Genomic DNA, 7,653 nt, shown 5'->3' on the forward strand with positions numbered 1-7,653 from the left:
ATCTATCTATCTATCTATCTATCTATCTATCTATCTATCTATCTATCTATCTATTCATATTTCTTACCTATATCTCTGGAATAAAAAGAATCGGTCGTCACCTGACAGTTTTCCTTTACTCTTACACATTTTGTGAATTTTGGTATAGTCATCACACTCTATTCTGAAAAATAAGTAGCATTCATTTTTTTTCTCTGAAAATATTCAAGCAATTGGTAAATATGTGAACATTTAAGTTGCAGTTTTATCTTCAAAGGTTCACTTTACAATTTACCAAGGCAACCTGCCTGACACTGTTGGAGGTCAGAACTTTAAGATCAGTGCCTGCCCAGACGAAATCCTTAAATGTTTGCTGCCCAGGGTTCCTGCACTCACTGCATTCAGTAAGAAATCAAAACATGCTGAGAAAGCAGTGCTGATGAATTTAACCCTGGGCTTTTGAGGGAGTCTGCTTTCCTGAATACACCCCAAAGAAGTTGTGTTAGGTGACTTTCATTTGATTCCTGAGTCTTTTCTTTTTTATGTGGTCCTTAAGTATTTTATGAATCCAGGGAACATTTCAATACAAAATTGAAAGACACAAGCTGGAGGAGGAGAAGAAAAAATTTTTTAAAATTTTATTTTATTTAAATTCAATTAATTAACATAAAGTCTATTATTAGTTTCAGAGGTAGAGGTCAGTGATTCATCAGTTGCATATAACACCCAGTGCTCATTCCATCATGTGACCTCCTTAATGCCTATCACTCAGTTACCCGATCCCCCAACCACCTGCCCTGGAAAAATTAAGTTCTTACATCCTTTGAATATGAAGCTTCAACCTGAAGCACAGAAGTGCACTGCATTGTGTTTGCCACTTCATTTCTTCACTGGGTACCATGAATGTGTTTCCCCAACTTACCTGGATGCTCCAGCATGTACAGATCTGGCCAGGAGCTTTTACATACTTCTTCACCAGCTGGAGAACACTTGGATGACTCAGGACCTTCCCTCTGACTAATGGTCAGTAGTCTCCCCAAATTTGTTTATTTAACAATAATCTGGTAGCTTTTGAGGTCTTTGAAAGGATGAAATGCAACCTGTTAGAAACTGGGGGAGGTGGGGAAGGAATCCTTGAAAAATAAAGATCTGCCATATTTATGTTATCGATTTTATAATTTAATGGGAGAAAGGACAAAAATGCAACTATTACGAATAGTTAAAATAACAGATTACATTTACACATAGCTGAGGTATTTCAGGAAAGTGTGCGCAGAGCCCTCTGACATAGGACTTCCTCTTACTCCAAAGTCCCCACTACTCCCTCTTCCTAAAACAAGAAGCCCATTGACCTCATTTGTTTCTGAAATGGCTATTTCTTAAAAAATGAAACTTTCACACTGAAACCTTTTTGCTATAGCTACATAATGAGAACGCAACCATCAGTATACAAAAAATTTCCCAAAATATTCATATAGGCTGCTTGGGACCAGGCAGATAAAACAATAGCCAATTGAATTTTTCCCTCTTCACCTAATTGTTTTGGTCGTGGAAAGACATAGGCAAAGCTTGGCTGGACACCAATCATTCATTCATACTCTTAAGATTTCACGCTGCAGAGTGTGCTGGAATAAAGAAGTTCAAACTGACATTAGAATTAATGGTACTAATGATAGCATTTTAGCTGGAGAAGAGGATTTCTGGGATTCTGTAAAACCGCAGAAAAAGAACTGAAAATATGGGACGAAATGGAGTTTGTCTGGTACATAGGATATAGGATAAAAAAAGATCATGGACTCAAACAAATATAAAACAATATGAAGCTACTTAAATTAAGTGAAAGAGAGAAAGAAGAGACACAATCATACCTGAATGAAGACCTCTGCTTCTTGATGCTTATAAATCCAATCCTTACTTAACTGTGCTACAGAACTAAAAAACTGGTCGGCTTCTACTTTGCTCTAAACTGAAGACTGTGTACAATGTAGGGAAAAGGCTCATAATTACTGTTTCCTTTCTTTTCTAGAGTACAGCTCATTGCTCTTCACTGCTCAGGAGAAAAAAACTACCAGATTTGTGGGGGCTTTTTCTCCCTCACCTCATCCCTAGACCCAGTTAAAGCTTTAATCCTATCCCTTCAAAGAGTACAGCATTTCAATTCATTTCAAAGGAACGGATTGGTGTTGATGAGAATGCAACCAAAATTTTGAAAAGAGATTAGTTATGCTGAGAAATGTCCATTGTAAATACTGCAAGAACACGGAACCAACCAGCCCGTATCTACTGCTATTTACAGGAAACTGTACGAAATATAGTACTGGAACAGAAGGGAATAGGGCATGTGCCACACACTTTGAAGATGGAGAAAAAATTCAGTGTCAAATAAATTAAGGACCCTCCAAAGAAAATAAGAGATTAAGACATTCAAATACATATGCGCTTCACACACACACACACACACACACAAAACTAAGCAAATAAAAATCCTTAAAACCTAATTCAAAAAAATTGTAAAACATTATTGTGGCAATTTCAGGGCTCTATTCTTCTACAAGACAGATAATAAGCTAGACGCTCTGCCCATGACAGCGAATACAATTGTTCCAAAGATCTAGTCACTAAATGCTTTTTTTAAAAAAAAATCTGAAAATAATTACATCAGCATATGGACTCTGGAAAATTTCTTCTACCGTAATAAGTTCAGATGGACATTTCCTGTTTCACGTTTCTAGTACACGTTGTCTTTTAGACAATAACAGTGTGAAACAATAGTTTGGCATGAGTTCAATGCATACTAAGAAATGCCCCGGCCCTTGAAGGCTGGGATGAGTCAGCCTCAAATGGCAAAGAGAATAAGATTCAAGAAGTTGAATTGTTCATCTTTCTTGACCAGTAAAGAGCTCTTAAATTTAACATTTGCCCTTATACAGCCAGCATTCACTCTTGTGTCTGCATAACCTGGATTTATTTTTTTTTAAGATTTTATTTATTTATTTGAGAGGCAGAGGGACAGAGCGCACAAGCCAGGGGAATGGCAGAGGGAGAGGGAGAAGCAGGCTTCCCACTGAGCAGGGAGCCCGATGTGGGGCTCGATCCCAGGACCCCAAGTTCATGACCTGAACTGAAGGCAGACGTTCAACCGACTGAGCCACCCAGCCGCCCCCATAACCTGGCTTTAAAAAAACATTGTTTGTAAGGCAAAACTGCAATCCTGAAAAAAGAATGTGTTGGCAATTCCTCTTAAGTTGTTAACCAGCATTGGCCTTTGCTTCCACTGGTCAACCTCCTGCTCCTACTCTGAGTGGAGTGTCCAGGTGAAAATGAGCTTCCCTGCCCCTCATGAAATGTGGCAAACCCCTGGCCATCCTTACCCTCTCAATGGGCCTTCCTACTACTTTGAACACCATGAGACAGAGCCAGCAGGTTCCGGACCCCTCTTAAACTTGGTAGTTCACACATCCATCTTCCCTGATGCCAGACTGGGACCATCAGAGCATGTTGGCAACCAAGGAAGCCAGGCCAACTTACAGTATTTGGGTCGGTCATTTCCAACGGCATCCCTCATCTCTAATCTCTGCCACATAGTTAAGAAAGTAGATGAACAGAGCATTCTAAAATCAGCCAGAGCCTGCAGAGGACTCAACAGTGGGACCAGCATTAGGAGGGGCAGAATGGGAGATGAGAAGTTGCAAAGTGTAAGGAACAACAATGGGGCAAGCAATGGAGGGTTGCCCTTCAAGCAGAGCCAGAGAATTGCAAGGAGGAAAGAACCGGAAGTCATCCTTGACCAACCCTTCTCTTTCACTTTCCAGACACAACCAATCACCAAGTTCTCCTCCTTTTTTACTCCGAAGGATAAAAAGACCTGCTCTTTTATTTTTCCCCAATAATAAGGTTTTATTTACTTAAAAATGACAGACGATACATGTTTGTTTTCAAATTTCAAAACAACATAGAAAGATAGAGAGAAAAAGTAAAAATCATCTCCACATCTACTTATCTAGAAATAGACAGTTTTAATATTTTGTCAAAAAGCCTTACAGATATCGCTGTATACTCACATGCACATTCCTGCACACGTGTACAGACTATTTTACAGAAAGTGAGGCATGTTACACAGCGAGTTTGATAATCTTTTTTTTCACTTAGTAGTGGGTCATAGTGTCTATTTCAATTAATATAGATACATACAATCATTGTTAGTGGTTGCATAATATTCCATTGAGGGGATATGTCATAATTTAACAACTTTTCCATTGAAGGAAATTATTATTTTTTTCAATTTTGACTGTTATTGACAGCCCTAATGCTAACACCTTGTGCACACATGTGTGCTATTATGAGACCTTCTTTACTAATCTGATAATAAAAAATAGCTCTCATCTTTTCATTTCTATTTTTTGAACTTTGGTGAGGTTTTAACATTTTGCAGACCATTTGTATTCTTTGACAAATTGCTGTGTCCCTGTTTCTTTTGTGTATGTGTGTGTGATTTATTTTTCATTTTTCTATTTTTTTTAAAGACTTTATTTATTTGAGAAAGAGAAAGTGAGAGAGAACACGAGATGGGAGAGGTCAGAGGGAGAAGCAGATGCCCTGCTGAGCAGAGAGCCTGATGTGGGACTGGATCCTGGGACGTTTAACCAACTGAGCCACCCAGGCACCCTCCATTTTTCTATTAGAACGCTTTCTCTTATGGAGTCATAGATGTCTTTGTATATTAGGGAAACCAACCCTTTCATCATTCATAAATGTGACACCCATTTTTTTTCCAGTTTGTCCTTGCCTTTTAAACTTAATTTTATGGGGGCGCCTGGGTGGCTCAGTTGGTTAAGCGACTGCCTTTGGCTCAGGTCATGATCCTAGAGTCCCGGGATCGAGTCCCATATCGGGCTCCTTGCTCAGCAGGGGGTCTGCTTCTCCCTTTGACCCTCCCCCCTCTCATGTGCTCTCTCTCTCTCATTCTCTCTCTCAAATAAATAAATAAAATCTTTAAAAAAAAACAACTTAATTTTATGATGTGTTTGCTGAAGCATTTAATTTTTACATAGTCCAGTTTATCAATAATTTAGTTTTTGGTTTATCCCTACCGATTTAATCTCCTAACATTGCTACCAGCACTGATCAGATCCTTTGTCCTCTTTCCCTCAAATAACTAGAAGAGTCTGAATTGGACTCCCTGCTCTCTGTCTCCTGGAATCTACACTCCACACAGCTGTCAGAGTGGGCTTTTTCAGTGGAAACCTGGCCAAGGTCACTCTTCTGCCTAAGACCATTCAGTGGTATGTGTCTCAAACTACTATTCATACAGTTCTTCCAGGAGTCAATGAATGACAACTAACCACAGCAAATATTCCTAGAACATTATTTATTTGTGAAGATGTTTGAAGAAAGAAAGCACAGTATTTTTATACTAAGAAAAACACAAATATATGACAGAGCAGGATTCAAAATTCAAAGGAATTTTTAAAATAAACCAGAAGATTTCAAAGGAATATCAGAATTTAAGTGGTAGTGGTTCAAAGGCAATGGGTATGGAGGACAAGTCTTCACCCCCTTCACATTTGCGGCAAGGAGTGCCTCACATTCAGCAAAATCCATTGCCTTTTCCTTCCCGTCACATAGATCTCCCTGCCTCCTTTGAGGTGAGGTATGACTATGTGATTGAATTCCGACCAATGGAATGTAGGAGAAATTAGGGTGATCATATGATTTCTTGTCCAATTCAGGACACTACTAAGAGTGGAAGAGGACAGTATGAATTGTTGACTTGGGAATTCGGGCATAAATATGGGCATGTGATCACCACAGGGAGACGTGAAGTGTGCCACAGGGTGGGTCCAGGTCTAACCCCCCCAGCTGATCTCCAGCCTGCTGGCAGATGCAGAAGGTGCTAGCAGAAGACTCAATGCCCTGGCAAGAACCAGGGGGTGGAAGAAGGCTCGCGTTAACTGTTCCCGGGAGTGAGAACTCCACTTCAGCATTTCAGACCCTTGTTGGTGACAGCAGTTCTTATCCTGCTAGGACAACATGGAGCACAGGGCTTCCCATGGTGTGGCCTCTCCTGAGCCCTTCAGCCTTACCTTTCATCTGTCTCTAGCTGGAAGGTAAGCTCTAGCAAATTGAAGGCTCTCGCTCATACATTTTTAAATACCTGTTTAGGTGTCAGTATTTCTCACTGACAGAGAACTTGACAGCATCATCATCATCATCATCATCATGATAGATTTCATGAATATCTGTTGGATGAGGAAATATTTAGCCACATAGGATGTAAATCTTCCAACAGTGGCTATTTCATGTCCAGAAACAAAACCATCAGAATTAACGCACCACATGGAAGATCTTCTACCTGCAAAGACATGTTTAAACTCAAGATTTGGGAAAAATGAGCTACACATTTTTGTAGCCTTCAAATATGAATGCAAAAATATTCTGCCTCTTAGCCTTCACCATTCCTTTATCTTCATCTCTTCCCCATCACATATACAAACACATACACAAGCACGCACACATAGGCACGCATTTGCTTACTTCCTAGAGGAATATTTGACTTAATTAACAATAGTAGAATAAGTTTGAAGGAAAAGAAAGAATTAAGATTTTAAGTTCAGATCCTAATGCTGGCCAATAATCCCTACATGAGATGCTTTGGCTCAGCAGGGGGATTTACCTCCTGCTTCCCAAGATGATTAAGAGTTGATGTGTAATTGACAATGATGTATACTAGAGCATGTTATCAACTCAAGAAAGGGGCTTTGCCTGCATGATTTAATTAACATTAATGGTAGTTAAGCTGCACACACAGAACATAATGTTCTCTTTGCTCTAAGAAAAAGGAGGGGCTTTCACTACCTAGATTATGGAATATTGATTAATTCATATATACTCAAACATCCATCTAGAAATAGAATCATTCAAGCTGTCAGTCCTTTCCCTTCACCCACATACAAAAACAAAATGGCAGTCCTGAGAAGAACAAGAGCGATGAGGGGGTAGAAATAAGGAAGGAGGGTAAGAACAAACAAAGGAAAATACAGCAAATGAAGTATGGACACCCATGGACAGACACACAACACCCAGACACAATCACACACACACACACACACACCACCCACTCTACTAATTAATGCAGCTTTGCTTTCACGCCAAATATTAGGGAAACAATAATTAGAGAGAAATCTCATTAATCCATTTCCCAGTTCATTAATTATGCATCAATGCCAAGTTTTTGTTGGCCTGACACAAGATAATCCTATTCCAATAAAGATCTCATGCTGCATATTACACAGCAGCTACGGAGCTTTCCTGACTCTTTGGGATGGGATCCGGGATCTACTCAATTCATATGTTGTATATATTTGTGTCCCCTAATAAGTATTCTGTGATTAAGAGAGGTCTGTCCTTTAAGCCGACTGCGACTATTTCTTAGCTAATACTTCATCCATCTTTGTCACAGGCACATTAGGAATTCTGTTCAGCTAGAAAAAAAAGCGACACAACACTGTGAATGTACTTAAGGCCACTGAACTGTACACTTAAGATGGTTAAAATGATAAATTTAATGTGATATATATTTTACCACAGTAATATTTTTTAAAAAACAAGGGAGAATAACTAGATTTTTGAGAATGTTAAGTTATATAGGGGGACTATAAATGTAAAAAAATAATT

The 7,653-nt window shown here is 39.2% G+C and overlaps 1 long non-coding RNA gene across 3 annotated transcripts in view; it reads right to left on the bottom strand.

Moving 5' to 3' along the window:
- LOC118019076 overlaps positions 1-2,958 on the bottom strand; it is a 41,022-nt gene extending 38,064 nt beyond the window's left edge. For all 3 annotated transcript variants that reach the window (XR_004681562.1, XR_004681561.1, XR_004681560.1), the window contains exons 1-2: positions 1,848-2,958; positions 902-1,089 (exon numbers count right to left, since the gene is read on the bottom strand). This is a non-coding gene — a long non-coding RNA (uncharacterized LOC118019076). The remainder of the gene's footprint in view (positions 1-901; positions 1,090-1,847) is intronic.
- Between the last annotated feature and the right edge of the window lie 4,695 nt (positions 2,959-7,653).

Source organism: Mirounga leonina, unplaced genomic scaffold (genome assembly GCF_011800145.1).
Source record: "Mirounga leonina isolate KUSES-001 unplaced genomic scaffold, KU_Mleo_1.0 Mir_173, whole genome shotgun sequence".
In the NCBI taxonomy this organism is placed as follows: Eukaryota; Metazoa; Chordata; class Mammalia; order Carnivora; family Phocidae; genus Mirounga; species Mirounga leonina.